Raw genomic sequence first — 20,212 nt, 5'->3', positions numbered from 1 at the left:
TCGCTCAGCTTTGCTGATTCATACAGGCACATCCCATAACTTGACTCCAGAAACAGACTTTTTTCTTGTTTTCAGCGAGACAGGTATCGACATGGGCAGCACAACAACGTCTGGAGCAACGTGGACCACGGATGTGAGAACAGCTGCCATTGTTGTGGACTGCCTTGACGCGGTAGCAGAGAGTGGCACGCCGAACGTGGTGCGCGCAATGCCACCGCTGGATGCATAAGTGGCACTACGTCGTCTTTTCAGAAGAGTCCTGGCCCTGCATACAGCAAGACGGTGGACGTATCCATTTGCAGCGGCTCCGAGGAGAACGAACGTCGTCAGATCGCGCACCTCGTCGTCATACAGGCCCAGCACCAGCCGTGATTGTGTGAGGCGTCAGTGAGAGTAGGATCACCTGTGATTGGTATAGCTCTTAATTTGGAAAACAACTTTTGCATTTCTGTTGCATCACCTTCGGGATCTCCGTGAGGTTACACCAAGATAATGTACACTTACTGATTTGACTTATCCCGATACAGGGAGTGTTTGACTACTGAACTGGTCAGCAGTTTCTTCGTATCACCCAATGAAATCATCTCGCCACGGGTGCCTAGAGACTGCCACACCACCACTCGCCAGCCACTAGAACTGATGAACTCTGGAATAGAGCTGAAGCAGCGTGAATTGAAGTATTCGCCAATATCTTTGAAACTCGCAATTAGCTGGGTTGATGCCCGGTTGGGCTAGAGCCATTTTTGCTGCCAGAAACGGCGGCTTTGTGAACTAAATTTCGCGACCTTTACCTAGAAATTTAATAATGCATTCTTCCTAATATATACTGTGTCCGCACAGTAAGTGGAATTTCATTACTTGCTACCCTTTCTTTTGTTGCATTTTCAATGGTCAGCATCGTAGGTTACTGAGATGTAACCTGAATTTTCTACCTTTCTGTAAGTGATTCTCAGTTTTTATATACTACTTGTACAGTTCCCGATTTACAATACCACCTCATGTTGCAAGCATTAAGGACTTTCCTATCACTACGTCATTTAGCATCGTTGTTCGCTGGGAAGAACTACTAAAAATCTAGAATTCTCAGAAATAAATTGACGTTGCCCGTAGTTTGATTCGACACTTGGGCCACAATCAGACTGTATTTAGGAGAATAACGATGAACAAAATGGGGATGCCTAAAATGATTCTCTAGAACAGTTCGTACACATTATTAATGACCACTCATGACAGCTGCACCATTGTAGCTCTGAGAAATAATTTTATTTGAATTATCTGTAATATCCAGTGAAGTATCTTTGAGTGATTGTGCTATAGTTATTACACATATTCAAGAAAACTAACTACCCCAGAAGGTTTCTACAGATTCACTCTTAGACGAGGCATATCTGATAACCACGACAAGTTGTGAAAATATTGAAATAACAGTTGTAAGCTCCTCTCCAATTATCGTCTCGCTGGGTACGATTTTCTACTCCTCCTGACGTGCGTGCTGCATAGGGAGTGCGCTCACAATCCTGTATTACCGTGTACAAGAAATATCTGTGACGGTTACAGGTGAACACGTAAGCCGACCAAATTGGAACAAGGACTACATTTATTTTATCGGTTTCACAAAATATTGTGATCATTGTTAGTTCCTGTAATAACCATGTGTCACTGCCATATAGACAGCCCTACATATAAAAATAAACCACACTACCAAATAAAGACGTGAGACCAGTGCGGTCTGCTATACATGTGCCCACTCAGTGACTCGCTCTCACGCGTGCTACCACACAACGCTCGCAGTACAACGGCTACGCTACCCATAGCGAGTGGGGATTTTAGTGCCCAGTCTATAACTTGCAGCAGAGTGTGAGTCTATGTGTCGGTTTCATACAGCTCGACAATATTGGAATTCGATACTGTATAAGGTTTTCAGTTTCAGTATGGAACCAAGAAATGGTACGTGACCCAACTTGTTTGAGAAAGGAAGAAATAGTCCGCGAATTATTAATTAGAAGGGTGGAAAAGTGTAAAGGAAATAGTGGTGAATATGTACAACAGTTCATGAAGGTTCTTGACAAACCAACTGAAGCCCGCCAATGGATCTGGCTAAGATAATTTGGGCTGTTGCCACCATCTGTTGTGTAATTGTCAAATTTCAGGCTGAGAAACAGCTCCCTCCAGTAGTCAGGTTAGGAGAATGCAAACACGGTTGGAACACTACAGAAATCATTTAAATGATTTAGGTAGGGCGGCAGTCAGTGTTGCAATTCCGTAATTTGGGTTCCAAGTTAGAGGGATCAGTCAAAGCTTGTCGGGCGGCAGAAAGGAAGTTGTGGGTGCAGAAGAGTTGATCATTGGCAGGATGATGTCGAATGATCAACTCACCCAGGAATATTATTTTCAAAACTTTCTAACTCATTGGAGGACATTTCGCAGCGTCAAGGAGGTTCGATCAGTTCTGCAGTCGTTGATGCTATTACATTTGATGGTCAAATTGCGGAGCAGGGGTGAAGCAGTGGGTATTTCCAGCCATAATTTGTTACGTGTAATGGCGGTCAATCAAACGGCAGTTTATTGCACTTATTTCAGCATGTAATTCCTTGGGGTTCTAACTTTACCGATATTCATAAGAATTTGGTAGAGCAGCTAATTCCACGCAGGGCACTGTGTGGATGAATTCATGTGAGTTATGGTGGAGAACAATAACTGGACTGATTGGAAAGTTTTGCTTTAAACCTCTTGAAGATCTAAAGTGACATTTTGTCAGCATGAGTGAATTAGACAAGGCTGTGGGTCTGACAAGTATGTTGCAGGAATGGGACATACAAATAGTTTTGAAAAGAACTCAAAACCTACTGAAGCAGGTGTGGAGCATTTGGGTTCCGAGTATGCTAGCAAGATTAGGGACCTTCCTCGGGAGTTTCCAGATCACGGACTGAGATAGTGATCATCAGTTGTAAAGACGAGGCTGTTTGGCTCCAGACCACTAGACAACTCGGTTCTGAAATTTCCTGTGGCTGTAACGGATGCTCATGCTGGAGAGACGAGAGTGGCCAACATATGTAAGAAAAGGAGTCTAGTCAAATTATGTTCAGTGGATGACTGATCGTCTTCACAGTTGGGAGTGAGTCGTTGCGGAGGGCCGCACTGACTATAATAGTTGATTTAAGGACTGTGGGGCACGTGGTGTACTGAAATGGAAATGAAGTCCCACGCTTGTTTACAGAGCGTAGGGGAACGATGCGGGAGACCCGCTCCGCAACGTCCTAGTGGAGGTGGTTTGCCATTGCCTTCCTCCGACCGTGATGGGGATGAATGATGATGATAAAAACGACACAACAACACCCAGTCATCTCGAGGCAGGAAAAATCCCTGACCCCGCCGGGAATCGAACCCGGGACCCCGTGCTCGGGAAGCGAGAACGCTACCGCCAAACCACGAGCAGCGGACACGTTGTGTACTAAGGTCCATAAATTACAAGGTACTGGACTGTAATTGTACTCTGTCTTCCTTAAGTGTGTTCTGCTTTGGGGACTTTACTCTGAGTACAGATATTCGCAGCAGTGGTTCGAAATTGGTGATTCAACCTATTGATGGTGAAACGTATAACAGACTCTGTCTGCATAGTAATATGTTATTCATGTCACCTTACCTTCCGGGACATATCATGAGCCACATTGCTAATATTTTGCAAAGCTTGGTCTGTTGGGACAGTTACTGCTCACTACCGAATGCATTGGCTCTTACCCAGGGCGTGAGCTATACATTCAGTTGTGTGGCATTAACGACGTGTGGCACACTGGTTATTTCACGAACTGTGTTATTTAAGAAAAATGAAAAGGAGAAAATCCTCGGAGTACTTTTAAGTAAATGTGTTTGATATGGTAGTTTGTAAGCTATCGTGTTACGTGGGGTTAATGCATTGTATTCTTAATGCATTTAATGCTAGTTCATTTTCAAATTATCATCTAAATATTAACCTGGCCGGCCGGTGTGGCCGAGAGGTTCTAGGCGCTTCAGTCTGGAACCGCGCGACCGCTACTGTCGCTGGTTTGAATCCTGCCTTGGGCACTCATGTGTGTGATGTCCTTCGGTTAGTTTGGTTTAAGTAGTTCTAAGTTCTAGGGGACTAATGACCTCAGATGTTAAGACCCATAGTGCTCAGAGCCATTTGATTTTGTTAACCTACTTTGCCTTTGGTAGAGGTGAGTAAGGTAACTGAATGCTATTGAGTCATTCTGTGCAGATTGTGGTGGTACAACGAATTTCCTTGATGCGCTGGGAACACTTGATAATTTCAGTTTTTGTTGTGTCATACTTTATCAGAAAACCTTTTTATGTGTATTATGCGACTTTTTTCTTCAATGTGAGATTTTGTCGGCTTCTGTCATATTCAGATTCATACCGCTGCAAAGGGCTGTACGTATGACAGTGTCGTTTCACCATTACTTTGGGTCCCGTTCTTCAGTTGTTCTTCTGCTAAGCTGACTTGCTGTCGATTCTCAGCAAATGTTTTCTTCAGTTTGCCCTCTCTTCGTTGTTGTTGAACCACTTGCCAGACGCATCCCACCTGTCGTATTTGGTAATTCAGCGTAGTCCTTTCACCCTTTTCGTCAAGTCCTGACCAGTGTCTCCAGACAACGCTGTCGGATGTCTGATGCGCAGCTGATTTACTGCTGTTTTGCAATCCATCTATTTCTGGCATGTAGGGATCTTAAAAACTATGTACTGCTTATATTTTGGTTTCTATCTGTACAGGCGACAGCTTCTACATTGCCTTTTGTAGCCTCAATGTTGTAGAAGTTTTGAAGCGCCCCACGTCTCCACCAGACAATGTCATGTTGAAACGTCAGTCAAATCAAAACCAAAGACAGGGTCTGCAACGAAGCTCAGCTCTTAGTACTGAAACCACGTGAATTACTGACACCAACACACACCCAGAATACTATTGATCTCCTGGATGGAGAGTGAAGCTATTTATACGAGCATCGCTTATTCCAGAATGTTAGTATTTATACAACTGCCGAATAATCCAGGTGTAGGAACATTACAAACATAATATAGTTCGAGAACCTTCCAGAAACAGTAAATACAGAATGAAAAATATTTATTAGAGGGTAGCTATGAAGTGGTGACCCGCAGCATGCCAGACTGTTACGCTAAACACTACACCACACTGTTATATGTTTGGTGATTGAGATACAGAATTTCATAGAGAGAGAAGGCGCCAACGAATCAGAATATATTGGTTGTATGTAGTGCTGTAAATAGTAGGAAGTAGTGATGTATGATGTTAGGAATATGAGAATGTGGAATTGAAGTAGTAGGTGTTTTTAATTTGAATTTTGTGTGGATGTAACGAGCAGTTTGTAGAGTGTGGATTTATGTTTATTGTGCCCATAGATCTATGTCATGTCCTTTTAATTTTGAATGATGCTCATTGGACCTGTTTGTGTGGTATAATCAGTTACGACCATTGATCATATACTTCCAATTTTAGTTTTAATATAAGGTGTGTTTATATGACACGTTCTACAGGTCGGGGCGTGAATTTCAGAAGCTTAAATGTTGTAGGAAAACTAGAAAATCTGAAATAGGAAATGCAAAGGCTCAGTGTAGATATAGTAAGGATCAGTGAAGTGAAATGGAAAGAACACAAGGATTTCAGGTCAGTTAAGTATAGGGTAAAATCAGCAGCAGCAGAAAATGGTATAACGAGAGTAGGATTCATTATGAACAGGAAGGTAGGGCAGAGAGTGTGTTACCTTGAACAGTTCAGTGATAGGTTGTTCTTATCAGAATCGTCAGAAGCCAACACCGACAACAATAGTTCAGGTATGCTGAAGATGCAGTGATAGAGAAAGTATACGAGGATATTGAAAGGGTAATACAGTACGTATAGGAAGACGAAAATCTAATAGTAATGGGGTACCGGAATGAAGTTGTAGGGGAAGGCGTAGAAGAAAACGTTACAGGAGAATATGCGTTTGGGACAAGGATTCAGGGAGGAGAAAGACTAATTGAGTTCTTTAATAAATTTCAGTCAGTAATAGAGAATACTCTGTTCAAGAATCACAAGAGAAAGAGGTTTACTTGGAAAATGCAGGGTGATACGGGAAGATTTCAGTTAGATAACGTCATGATCAGACAGAGATTCCGAAATCAGGTACTGGATTGTAAAGCATACCCATGAGCAGATATAGACTCAGATTACAAATAGTAATGATGAAGAGTACGCTGAAGTTTAAGACATTAGTCAGGAAGAATCTACATGCAAAACAGTGGAATACAGAAGTACAGAGGAATGACGAGATACGCTTGAAGTTCTCTAAGGCTATAGATACAGCAATAGGAATTAGCTCAGTAGGCGGTACAGTTGAAGAGGAATGGACATCTCTAAAAAGGCCCATCACATAAGTTGGAAAGGTAACATAGGTGCAAAGAAGGTAACTGCGAAGAAACCATGGGAAACAGAAGAAATACTTCAGTTGATCGATGAAAGAAGGAAGTACGGAATTTTTCCGGGAAACTCAGGAATAGCGAAATACAAATCGCTGAGGAATGAAATAAATAGGGTCGACCGGAGTGGCCGAGCGGTTCTAGGCGCTGCAGTCTGGAACCGCGCGACCGCTACGGTTGCAGGTTCGAATCCTGCCTCGGGCATGGATGTGTGTGATGTCCTTAGGTTAGTTAGGTTGAAGTAGTTCTAAGTTCTAGGGGACTAATGACCTCAGAAGTTAAGTCCCATAGTGCTCAGAGCCATTTGAACCATTTTTTTTAAAGTAATAGGAAGTGCATGGAAGCTTAGACGAAATGGCTGCATGAAAAATGCGAAGAAATTGAAAATGAAATGAATGTCGGAAGGACAGACTCAGCATACAGAAAAGTCAAAACTACGTTCGGTGACATTAAAAGTAAGGGTGGTGACATTAAAAGTGCAGCGGGAATTACACTGTTAAATGCAGAGGGGAGAGCGGATAGGTGGAAAGGATATATTTAAAGCCTCTATGCGGGGGAAGATTTGTCTGATGTGATAGATGTAGAAACACGAGTCGATTGAGAAGAGACAGGGGATCCAATATTGAAATTAGAATTTAAAATAACTTTGGGGGACTCAAGATAAAATAAGTAAGAAGAGATAGATAACATTCCATCAGAATTTCTGAAATCATTCGGGGAAGTGGCAACAAAACAGTTATTCACGTTGCTGTGTAGAATGGCGATATACCATCTGACTTTTGCAAAAATATCATCCCCAAAATTCCGAAGACTGCAAGAGCTGATAAGTGTGAGAATTATCGTACAATCAGTTTAACAGCTCGTGCATCCATGTTGCTTACAAATAATAATGTACAGACGAATGGAAAAGAACATTGAGGATGTGCTGGATGACGATCAGTTTGGCTTTAGGAAAGGTAAAGGCTCCAGAGAGGCAATTCTGACGTTGCGGTTGATAATGGAAGCAAGACTACGAGAAATCAAGACACGTTCGTATCATTTATCGACCTGGAAAAAGCGTCCCACACTGTAAAATGGTACAAGATGTTCGAAATTCTGAGAAAAAAAGAGTAAACTGTAGATAGAGACGGGTAATATACAAGAGCCAAGAGGGAATAGTAAGAGTGGACGACCAGGAACGAAGTGCTGGGATTAAAAAGGGTGTAAGACAGGGAAGTAGTCTTTCGCCTGTACTGCTCAATCTGTACATGGAAGAAGCAATGATGGAAATATAAAAAGGTTTCAGGAGTGGAATTAAAATTCAAGGTGAAAAGATATCAGTGATAAGATTCTCTGATGACATTGCTATCCTGAGTGAAAGTGAAGAAGAATTACTGGATCTGCTGAATGGAATGAACGATCTAATGAGTACAGGATATGGATTGAGAGTAAAGAGAAGAAAGACGAAAGCAATGACAAGTAGCAGAAATGTGAACTGCGAGAAACTTAACATCGGTATTGGTGGTCTCGAAGTAGATGAAGTTAAGGAATTCTGCTGTGTAGGCAGTAAAATAACCAATGACGGACGTAGAAAGGATGACATCAAAAGCAGACTAGCAATGGTAAAAAGGGATATTCCTGGCCAACAAAAGTCTGCTAGTATCAAACATAGGCCTTACTTTGAGGAAGAAATTTCTGAGAATATACAAGGTAATGAAACATGCACTGTGTGAAAAACCGGAAAAGAAGAGAATCGAAGCGTTTCAGATGTGGTGCTGCAGACGAATGTTGAAAATTAGGTGGACTGATAAGATAAGGAATGAGGAGGTTCTGCGTAGTATCGGAGAGCAAATGAATATGTTGGAAACACTGACAACAGCATGATAGGATATCTGTTAAGGCATCAGGGAATGATTGCAATGGTACTAGAGGGAGCTGTAGAACCCAAAAACTGTAGAGGAAGAAAGAGATTTGAGTACATCCAGCAAATAATTGAGGACGTAGGTTGCTCTTGCTACTCCGAGATGAAGAGGTTGGCACAGGAGAGGCATTCGTGGCAGGCCGCATCAAACCAGTCAGAAGACTGATGAGCCGCCCCTCCCCTCCCCCTCCCCCCCCGCCCAAGAAAAAAAAAAAAGAGAGACGAATAGCATGGCAGAGGTTGACAGGCTGACATAAGAGGCAAGGGTTAACTGGACAGCTGTTCGATGGGCCATGTTAGGTTCTCTATCAAGAGATGCGCAGAGGTCAGTGGTGCTAACTAACGTAATGGCACTCATGCAAGACCAATGCTGGGATCAATTACCGTTCCAGATGAAGCGCTAATTGCACATATGGCACAAATGAGAGGAGTTTCATGTCCTTGGATCGGTCTGGATACATTGCCAAATTTGTGCTGCTTGGGGCATGTCACGCACTGTTAAAACTGCGTCGGCTCACCCAAGAAGCGATGTAATCAAGATCGAACATCAAGATGTTTCCATGAGTTCACTGTAACCTCTTAGTTCTCAAATTGCCCAACAAGAAAATTATTATTAATCTGTGCCTGAGTGCATAAGTCAATGTAGATACAAACCGTCACCTCACTGTCAAACAATGTCTTTGTGATCCTGGATTAAAGTAATTCCTTTTAATTATTGTTCTAATGTTATAGGAAAATTTTGGTAGGGAGGTATAAATAGATCTTTCCATTACTGCAAGTTTTCCAATTATGGATTAATCAATGAAATCGCATTTTGCATTCATTATTTTGTTTTGAACTTCTGACAGCTAACAAAAGATGAAATATGTCGTATATTCTTTTAACAAATGAATATTAATTGAATATGTAATATTGTAATTTTTTCGTTTTATTTGAATTGTACTCTGTTTGAGTAACCTGTTCATTTCTTGTGTCATCTTACTGCTTCGTTATTTTTTTGTTGGGAAACATTTCCCATTCCCAGATCTAAAATCATCAATTCTTTACTACCTGTCCTTACAAGAGGTACTGTGCTCAATAATAAGTATCGACTGTTTCTTTGGTGAAAGAACGGAAAGTTCAAATTTTCTATTTTTTGTGTTTGTATCGTGTTTTAAGACACAATTTCTTTATATCTGGAAATATTTGGTAGAAACAAGTGAATCTAATGAAACTTACCGGTAGATTCAAACTGCTTGCTGGACCGAGACTCGAACTCGGGGCGTTTGCCTTTCACGGACAAGTGCTGTACCGGCACTTTCCCGTGAGAAGCAAAAGTGCCGAGTTCGAGTCTCGTACAGCACACAATTTTAGCCTGCTAGAAAGTTTCATATCAGCGCACACTCCGCTGTAAAGTGAAAATTTCATTCTGGAAATGTATGTAAAGTTTTCACTTTGCTGAATCAACGCAACCCTAATTTTCACCTGAAATCTTGGAAAAAGATGATGTGTATATTTGGATAGTCGTTGTCATTAACGCGCATTGATTTTCTCATTGCATTCTTGGTTCTCGTTGGGAAATCAGTGCTTAATCTAAAATATTTAGGTTCCTCATGTAATGTTTGACATATCATTTATGGAAAAATGTAATGAGCTTTCTTTAATACTAGTTTTTAACTAATTTTGCTTGTTGGTTTTTCAATATTACGTAACTCACTCCAGGGTTATTGAAGTTAGAATTTGGAATGCATGGCTGAGCACTGCATAGCTCCGAATCTGCAGGGCTTGCCAGGTTGTTACCATTACTTAAACAACTGCAAAATAGCCATCGGTAAGTTTAAACTTTTCGTTATTAGATATATTTCTTCTTTCGTAAGAATTTTAGGATGTTTCACACCAGTTTCTATTTTCTTCTGACAGTATCCTACAAAACTCATTGCAGATATGTTCTAATTAAGAAGGAGGGGCTGCTGGAAATTGCGTGTTAAACTACACTTTCATTTTTACACACGGTTTCTGATTCTGCTATATCGTGAAATTATCTTCGCAGTAGTGAGAAAAGATATTCAATGATCAACTTTGATTAGCCGAAGAAACTCTTTGAGTTGTCTATTTCTGGAAGTGCTGAAGCGTGTGTTCGTCTTTGATATTCTGTTTGGGCCTTTAGGCAATCAGGGTGAGACGTGGCAGTGGTATGTCACTTCACTGCACGTATTTCTTTCAGATTTACTGTGTTAGTAGCTTAAAATAAAGATGAATCTAGTGGAGATTTACGTGTATGTATGTGACTACTTATTAAAATGAGATTGGGGAAAACTGTTTCATAATCCAAGCCTGGGATTTCAGTTTTGATTGAGTGTAATAATCAGAGTAGATGGCCGCTGGCAGTAACCGCCAGAAGCCACTGTTGCACAGAACCGCTTAGACACCACACTTAATTCCAAAGATGTTTACTTGCGGTTTTGTGTGTGTATGTGTGTGTGTGTGTGTGTGTGTGTGTGTGCGCGCGCGCGCTTCTAAGCGGTTCTGCGCAACAGTGGCTTCTGGTGGCTACTGCCAGCTACCAGCAGGAAAAATAGCCCATCATAAAATTACATATTGATAGAGCTTGGAGTTAGGGGAAATTATTTCATGTTTCATTCTGAGAGTGTCTCCACTGTAGTAATCTTTTTTTTCCCCATTATATTATGCGAATGCATGCATGTTCGAAGGAACATTACATCATAATTCTGAATAACACAGTCGCTACAATATCGTATTTATCCACCAACTCTGGGCAATAAACTTTCAAAGACAGATGGTTTGCAATATATGGAAGTTTGGGTTAAGCCATGGAGCATGCTCTGGTACCCTAATGGTCTGCCAGCATGGTAGCTCATCGTGTTCGGCCAGAGGGTTAGCTGCCTTCTGTACAAAATAAATAAATAAAAATGCTGAGTGAACAGATCAACGATGAACTTGAACAGGTGTCATGGGGCGTTCGCCCTGAACAAATGCAACAGACAATAACGAACAAAACGGTATCAACAAAAAAAAAATGGTAAAGTGCCCACTTGCAATAAGTGGGAAATCTAGGTTCGAGTCCCGGTCTGGCAAAATTTTTATTGTCTTCATTCCATTATACAGCTGATGGTTGCCCGTATTCGCAATTGCGAATACACTTCATGTATTTCATAACGGCAGTATCGCCGCAGTGCCGCATTGCAATGTATTTCTGAACTACGCAGGCACTGCAATATCATATAGAAGCAGTTACAGCTGCTTAAGCTCGAATTCTGCTAAATGCAGTTGTAACTTTGCATAATAGCTGTAACAAAAGCACATCTATCAAATTTAGGCCACTATGCTTCGACAATATACAGAAATTTTACCAGATTAGTTTGCTCTTTGTGCTGGTGTATGCTGGCGCTAGCACACCATGCAGCATAGAGGTCACAAGAAGTATCGATGAGGCCACCGTCAAGACTCGCTGGAAACGCGCCGCCAACGCCCTCTCAGCTGCCAGTATTTAGGATCGCCGTCTCAGACCACAGGGCCAGTTAGTCATTTCGCTCCAGTTCAGCCAGACAGTACGAGCTTGTTATGCCAGTGAGTTCGAGTCTGTGCACTGTGGAGTTCCAGTGTGTCACTGGGACGGAGCTGCAGACTTAGCCTCTACCACAGAGACAGTCAGCACATAGCAACATTATAGTGAACATAGCAGACTTCTACTTCAACAGCATTGAGGCTACGTGGACTGTAGAGAAGAGAGATTGTGGCACAGCGCATGGAAACTTAAAGTACCTCTTTGATTATGAATAAAGAACCCAGTTATTAATTGTTATAGAACGAGGATACCGGTCACCAACCAACATCCTCTCCTTGCTTTCCATGGTACAGCTCTACAGAGACACCAAGACGACATGAAGGCCGCTAAAGAGAATCCAACACTCTTGACTTGCTGGTGTACCAACCTCGTCCAGAGTGTTGCTCTGCTGGAGCATATCTTCACCAGAGTTCATATGGTGGAGTGCAGCAATACACGTAGTCAGGTATGGTTAACAGATCGACGATGTGGGGGTGAATTTTGAAAACACAGTATCAACCCCTGGGTATCTGTTCTAACTTGAGTCACGCACAACATTTATGGTTCCACTTCCTATTACAGGCAGCTTGTTTCATAGTACGTTGTCAGTTAGGGTTCCACTTCCTGTTACAGGCAGCTCGTTCCATAGGCGTTAGGGTTTGACAGTAATTTTCTCTCTAGCTAAACCTATGTATTAGCACTGAAAAGGATTAAATAACTTTAATTTCTAACACGTCAAAATTTAACGATGCACCAAGGGGCGCTGATTGTTGTCTGCCCTCCTGAGGCTGTGAGTGTTTGAATAGAGTACTGTGCTCCCGAATTCGAAGTGAGGGAGGTCAGAGACGACGTGTGCAATACTGGGTGTTATGGTGAGATTGATTTCATTTTTTGCCGTGGTTGTTAATAGACGATGATTCTATTAGTTTAATCATATGAAACAAGTGTTCGCACAGTTATTTTTCTATAATTCCCTGTGAGGAACTTGTGACGAACTGTAATGCGATTTGGTATTCAAGTGCACAGCATCACAACGGCTCAGAGATCATTAGTTTCTCGTTGGCTGGAAGCTGATTGCCGAGTTGAGTTGTTATTTCATCCATTGCATTATACACTCAATCTTACCACCCTCTCCTGCGTTAATATTAGTTTATTACTTTACAGGACTTGTTGCTCTGAGAACCCATGTGGTTTATATTATTTATCTGCTCAATTGGAGATCAATATAGTAACAATATTCACTATTCCTGCTAATTATTTTTGTTCTTCCTAAGCCATTCATTTATTATTGAATATAAAAACATGCATGCTATGTGGGTCGCTACTTTGTCAACACCTGTGGCTAAGATCTCTCTGTCCCGTTAGTGATATCAGCGTTCAAACAATAAGATATGTCAAACACATCTCTTTCACTTCGTCAATAGTAAATATCTCGCTCTGTGCATGAATAGTTGACAGGTGCACAAAGATAAGTTTGTACTTCACATGCAGCACGCTGTGTCTGCTCGTCATACTTCCGCCAGTGGGAGAGCAAAATGCTTGTGATCATTGTTGCCGTCGTCTGGTCTTTAATATTATATACGACAGCCATACAATTTATATTATGACTCTGGGACAACTCAGTGACTTTTTATTATAAGGCTTTGGACAGCGCGAGTAGCTTATTTTATTCTTTAAAATACTGTAGATTTAGCCTAATTTCTTGTTTTGTTTAAATGCAGGAGATCTGAAGATGTTTTAAGAACGAAACTGGTCGTAACACAAAAAATATGTACACTACTGGCCAACAAAATTGCTACACCACGAAGATGACGTGCTACAGACGCGAAATTTAACCAACAGGAAGAAGATGCTGTGATATACAAATGATTAGCTTTTCAGAGCATTCACACAAAGTTGGCTCCGGTGGCGACACCTACAACGTGCTGACGTGAGGGAAGTTTCCAATCGATTTCTCATACACAAACAGCAGTTGACCAGCGTTGCTTGGTGAAACGTTGTTGTGATGCCTCGTGTAAGGAGGAGAAATGCGTACCAATACGTTTCCGTCTTTGATAAAGGTCGGATTGTAGCCTATCGCGATTGCGGTTTATCGTATCGCGACATTTCTGCTCGCGTTGGTCGAGATCCAACGACTGTTTGCAGAATATGGAATCGGTGGATTCAGGAGGGTAATACGGAACGCCGTGCTGGATCCCAACTGCCTCGTATCACTAACAGTCGAGATGACAGGCATCTTATCCGCATGGCTGTAAAAGATTATGCAGCTACGTCTCGATCCCTGAGTCAACAGATGGGGATGTTTGCAAGACAACAACCATCTGCACGAACAGTTCGACGACGTATGCAGCAGCATGGACTATCAGCTCGGTGACCACGGCTGCGGTTACCCTTGACGCTGCATCACAGACAGGAGCGCCTGCGATGGTGTACTCAACGACGGACTTGGGTGCACGAATGGCAAAACGTCATTTTTTCGGATGAATCCAGGGTCTGTTTACAGCATCATGATGGTCGCATCCGTATTTGGTGACATCGCGGTGAGCTCACATTGGAAGCGTGTATTCGTCATCGCCATACTGGCGTATCACCCGGCGTGATGGTATGGGGTGCTATTGGTTACACGTCTCGGTCACCTATATGGCTGTGTGCGCCGCCATTTTGACGGATGACCTTCAACGGGACAGCCGCTGCACGAGGCGCCCGTCGGATCGCGCTCTAGTTTTAACTAACAAGGGGAGGCCGCCAATTGTGAAATTCAGATTCGATTCACACTGCGCATAATAAAAGCTCATGGCCAGAGGTGTAATGTGGCAAAGCACCAAGATGCACTCCTCAACAGTTGTCGAGAAAATCGACAGTTAAAAGAAAATGTTGTGATGAAATACTCTCTTCGATTATAAATTTGCTACAGCGTCGTGGCTCAGTGGTAAGCGCTCGGGTTCGTAATCGGGAGGTTGCCGGATCGAATCCCGCGCCATGCAACTTTTTATATATATATATATATATATATATATATATATATATATATATAATTTAATTTAGAGGACAAATAGATGTTGACGAGAGCCACTCTTTGTATCTCATCAAGAGTACGGAGATTGTGCTGACGTATACAGGCACGGATGGTGTTGAGGATTCTTCTGTAATTAACTGCGATGGTCTGCCGAATATTCCTTGTGTACTCCACTCCAAGACATGTCATGGTGACAATTTCCTTTATTGGCCCATGAATGGGAACTCCTAATCCGCTTCCAATATTCATTATGCCAGACTTATTCCTATTCATTTTCGCACCAGATACTTGTTCATATTTATTTATTATGTCGAGTGCTTTCTCTGTCTCGTCGTTGTCTTTGACAATAAATGCAACGTCATCGGCATATGCTCTGCAGACAATCCTACGGCCGCGTGTAGTGAATCCTTGTAGGTTGTGGCTCAGGCGAAAAAGCAGTGGCTCGATTGCTATTGCAAAGAGTGACATAGACATCGGGCACCCTTGTCGCACCGAACTTTTCATTACAATGGGCCTACTGGACTGACCGTTTACCATAACTATCGATGTTGACTTCTGCAGAAGATTTGTAATAATGTTGATAAAACCTTGCGGGAAGTTCATGGCACGCATGGTGTGAAAAAGATAAGCATGATCGACTCTATCGAATGCTTTCTCAAAGTCCAATGATACGATGGCGCATTTTATTTTACAGGCTGCGGCAATGGAAATAATATCTCTGTAGTCGCACAGTGTTTGGTAAATTGATCTGTCTTTTCCTACGCTCGATTGATATGATCCAGTGACTGTTCAATACTGATTTTAATCTTTCGTTTATGATGCGGGCAAATATTTTATAGTCCGAATTTAGGAGAGTGATTGGCCTAAAATTTGTTACAGATTTTCCTGCAGGATGTTTCGGGATTAGAACAATGGTTCCTTCTAGGAAGTCGCGTGGGACGCCATTGGCGGGATTCATTAATTCGTTACAGATACACGCTAATTTGGGAATCAACTGCCTTCTGAACATTTGATAGAACTCGGCCGGGATTCCGTCAGGCCCAGGAGACTTATTTTTCGGGCTTCGTGTTATAGCGTCTGCGACTTCTTCTTCTGTAATTTCAGTTAACAAGTTGTTTGCTTCTACCGGGTCGAGCCTGCGTGTGAATCCCGTCATGATGTCATTGTCCACCGGGATATCCATTGTCGTTTTGCCTAATAACTCTGCGAAGTACTTGTGAATTTCGTTCTTGATGTCACTTTGCTGCGTCAGTAACCTGCCGTCAGAAGATCTTAGTTCGGTTATTATTTTCCTGCGTTGCCCCTTCCTCTCATTAATCACATGATATATAGATGTTTGCTCTCCTTTTACAGCATCGTGAAGTCCTGCTCTTACTTTATGACCTTCCAGCTGTTTCCGCTTCAGTCCGAGAAGTTTAGCCTGAATCCGTTTTATTTCCACGTAGTTGGCGATTACGGACTCATCAGATTGATATAGGTCACGAAGGACTTGGAAGTAGTATTCTATCGTCCGTTTTTGCCAAACACTTTTCTCGCGGGAGTAATTCATCAGCGATTTTCTTATCGCGGGTTTCACACATTTCATCCACCATGCCAGTGCCGAGGTATAGGAAGTGAATTTGTTCTCGCACGCGTTCCATACGTTATTGAATATTTCGTGGTATTCAGGGTCTTTTAGATGCTCCACGTTCAACTTCCACAAGCCTCGTCCCCTGTACGTTTCTGGCCGTTTTAAGTTCATGGTACATATGTATGCAGCGTGATCCGAAAAGATAGTGGGCCATAACTCTGTCTGGAGAACGTGCGTTTCCAGGTCGACTGTTACATAGATCCTGTCGATGCGACTAGCGGAATGATTCGTAATATGAGTGAAATCCGGCAATGCACCGTTCTTGAGCTCCCAGGTGTCAATTAAGCGGAGTTCTGTAATTACGGCTCCGAGTTCTGCACAGTTATTAAAATGCGGCGTCTGGTCTTTTGGAGACAGCACACAATTATAATCACCTCCAAAAATGATATGCTCGTAGCGGCCACCGAAAAGGGGAACTATATCATCTTTATAAAATTCAGCTCTTCGCCTCCTGTTCCCGGTGCCAGATGGTGCATAAATATTTATAAAACGCGTATTGTGAATGGTGACAGCTAGACCTCTGGCGTTTACCAGTTTCTCGACATCTTTGATGATAATTCCTTCTTTGGCGAGTATCGCAGTTCCGAGGTCACTGTCGCTCCCTGGATTTACGACTGCATTGTAACCTGTGATGGCATCCAGTCTAATATCTGTTACTTCTTGTAACATAATAACATCAATATCAGCGGCGTAGAGCATGTCTTGCAAGTTCTTAAGGTTTAATTCGCTACGGATCTTGTTTAGATTCAAAGTCCCGATTCTATAAGCTTGTAACGAATTCATGATTAACTAAGTAAGTATACAAGTCGTTATGACCTACTGTCGACAAAGTCTAAGGTTTTCCATGTTATGGCCGAGACGATGTCTCGTCCCTCATTTGCTTGTCTTTCTGCACTGGAATCTTTCCTCCTGGTAGGTGTGACACTTCCTTCATTTCCTCATCTGCGGGAAATTCTTCAATGTCATCTGCCCAATTTTTTGTATCACTGCGTTGAGACAACTCTATTTCTGGCTCACGTTGAGATGGAGTTCTGTTCTTTGTTTCTTTATTTGTGGACCGTTTCGTTTCGCCATCCTGTTGCGTCTGCGTTTTCACTTTTCGAAACTCGTCTTTTCCCGCTGTATGCGGGGTCTGTGGGTCTACGTCAAAATTGACGGATGTCATACCACTGATTTTGCGACCGATTTGTTGTGCCTTTTCACGCACTGATTGTACCTTTTGAGGAGCGTCAGGTGGAGCTATCCTCCGTTTTTTATGCTTTTTGGGAAGAGATCCGGATTTCTGTCGCTCTTCAGTCTCGGAAGCCGTGCTGGGATCTTGTGCAGCATCCTCGTTCTCGTCTCTCTGTACATCTTGCTCAATAGTTCCGTCATTTTTGGAAAGACATCCTGCTTCTGTGATGGGCGCCGCTTCAGGCGACGGAACGACAGTCGTTACTTCAGTAGAGCTAGTGGTCACTGACAAGTTTTGGTCGTCGTCTTTTCTGTCGCCACTGCTCTCCAAAGCGAAACTCGATGTGGTAGCAGTGTGGCCACGGGTGGCCGTAGCATATGTCACTGGTAAGGTCGTCATCGTCATGGGAGGGACTGCTTCCCCCGCCGGTACCTGCGTCACTCTCCTCTGTATACATTCTGAACGTACGTGTCCAGTCTGTCCACAGCCGGAGCAAGTACGCGGCTGTCCATCATACATCACAACCGCATACGTAAACATACGAGGGAATATGCTGCTGAAGATCTATTTTTATTTGCCTGACACCATTTAAAACTGGAAACGTTTGAAAGGTGGTCCACTTTTCCGCAACATTACTAATGACCTTCCCATATGCTTTGAGGACGCAATTAATTTGTTCCGTAGTTATTTCAAAGGGAAGTTCAAAAATACGGACTGTTCTTATCCCGAAACCTGCATGATCTACTTTGACATCACCGACGTTTCCATCACAGTGATTAAATTTAAAAGATCCTCCACATCCTTCAATAATCCTATCACAGCATTTAGCATTCACCATCTTTACATAAACTGTGCTACTCACAATCGATAAGTGGATCCCAATTATATCAGTGGAACTGAGCTTTACTACATCGCGCAAGAACTGTTCTACTTCGAATGCTTTAGGTCGTGCAAAGCGTTCATCGAACGTGAACTTCAAAGTATCTTTGCGAAGCGGTTGCGTCATATTCATGTTCGATCCATTTTCAAATATACAACTGGCGTGTAAGCCGCAAGAGCGCCCACTTACTTGTCAGCACGCGGCCGGCCGCAGCGAGCACGTAGACAAGGCCCGTCCGCACAGCTCGCCCACCGAAGCACGACTTGGCGCTGCTCAGGGACTCGTTGACACCGCAAAAACACACGGCAACACTAATTTGTAGGTGAACACACACTAAATTATCTGTATTTTTCAATATTTCTCGAGAGCCACGACGCTGTAGCAAATCAGATGCAACAATTATGCATATAATATGTTGTTGAAAGTCATTTGTCGTGGAAAAACTGCCGACTTCGAACACATTATGTTTTCCGCAAACAAAGTTCTATTTCACAAATGTTATTAATTGTCTTCATAATGTTTACCACGTATAGTTAACGGAAGACGTAGAAACGATATTCCGAAACGAATACGTATAGTGTAAGTCAAACGTTCGAATTAGAATAGAATTTTTAATCGAGCGAAACCGTGACATCAACTCCAAAGACGATTCTATAAAAATCCAGTCCATCGTCCACCACCAATTGTCTTCTCCGATTTCTGCCGATATGATACGATACGCGTGGTATGCATCAAACCTGACGAACGATAGAACAATTTTTAAGAATGTGAATCAGGTGTGTTTCCCAACAGATAATTTAAAAAACCATTGTTCTTGTAAAAACGCATCGTTTATCAGATGTGCTCGATGTCGTGCTGTTTTCTGCTTTCCATGTTTCTATGATAAGTATCACTCTGGTTGGTGCGATACTCCAGCTACTTCTTGTCACTAATTGTTAATTATGTGCGAGTGTATACCGAACTTTTCAATAGATTGTATCCACTTGAATATTATTTGTGATATTGTGTTTTATTTCAAGTATTATTTTTCCACGACAAATGACTTATATATATATATATATATATATATATATATATATATATATATATATATATATATATATATATATATTTGAATTACAAAAAACAAATAATAAAAAAAGTTGCATGGCGTGAGATTTGATCCGGCAACCTTCAGATCACGACCCCAAGCGCTTACCGCTGCGCCACGACGCTGTAGAAATAATTTAATCGTAAAGAGTATTTCACCACAACGGTTACTTTGAACTGTCGATTTTCTCGACAACGGCTGAGAAGTGCATCTTGGTGCTTTGCTACATTACACCTCTGGCCATGAGTTTTTATTATGCGCAGTATGAATCGAATCTGAATTTAACAATTGGCGGCCTCCCCTTGTAAGCGCGATCCGCACGAAAGAGGCACTTCCGCGGCCGCCATTGCGCTTTTTCAGCGCGCGACTTCCTGCCGCGCCCAGCTTATCAGTGACGTACATCCGCTACGCAGGCAGCTGCACGCTCATTTCACTCGAGGCAGCCGCACGAAGCACACAGCCATGCCGTACAGGAGGAGAAGATATACAAGAAGATCAAGAATGCCTGTCTACAAGACTGTTGATACT

General features: G+C 42.3%; 1 protein-coding gene across 1 annotated transcript in view; it reads right to left on the bottom strand.

The window, feature by feature from the left end:
• LOC126260617 (thymus-specific serine protease-like) overlaps positions 1-20,212 on the bottom strand; it is a 251,955-nt gene that overhangs the window by 196,488 nt on the left and 35,255 nt on the right. The gene's annotated exons all lie outside the window — the stretch shown is intronic.

The sequence above is a fragment of the Schistocerca nitens genome, chromosome 5, assembly GCF_023898315.1.
Source record: "Schistocerca nitens isolate TAMUIC-IGC-003100 chromosome 5, iqSchNite1.1, whole genome shotgun sequence".
NCBI lineage: Eukaryota > Metazoa > Arthropoda > Insecta > Orthoptera > Acrididae > Schistocerca > Schistocerca nitens.
Note: the sequence above shows the minus strand (reverse complement) of the source record. Positions and strands in the feature narration are given on the sequence as shown.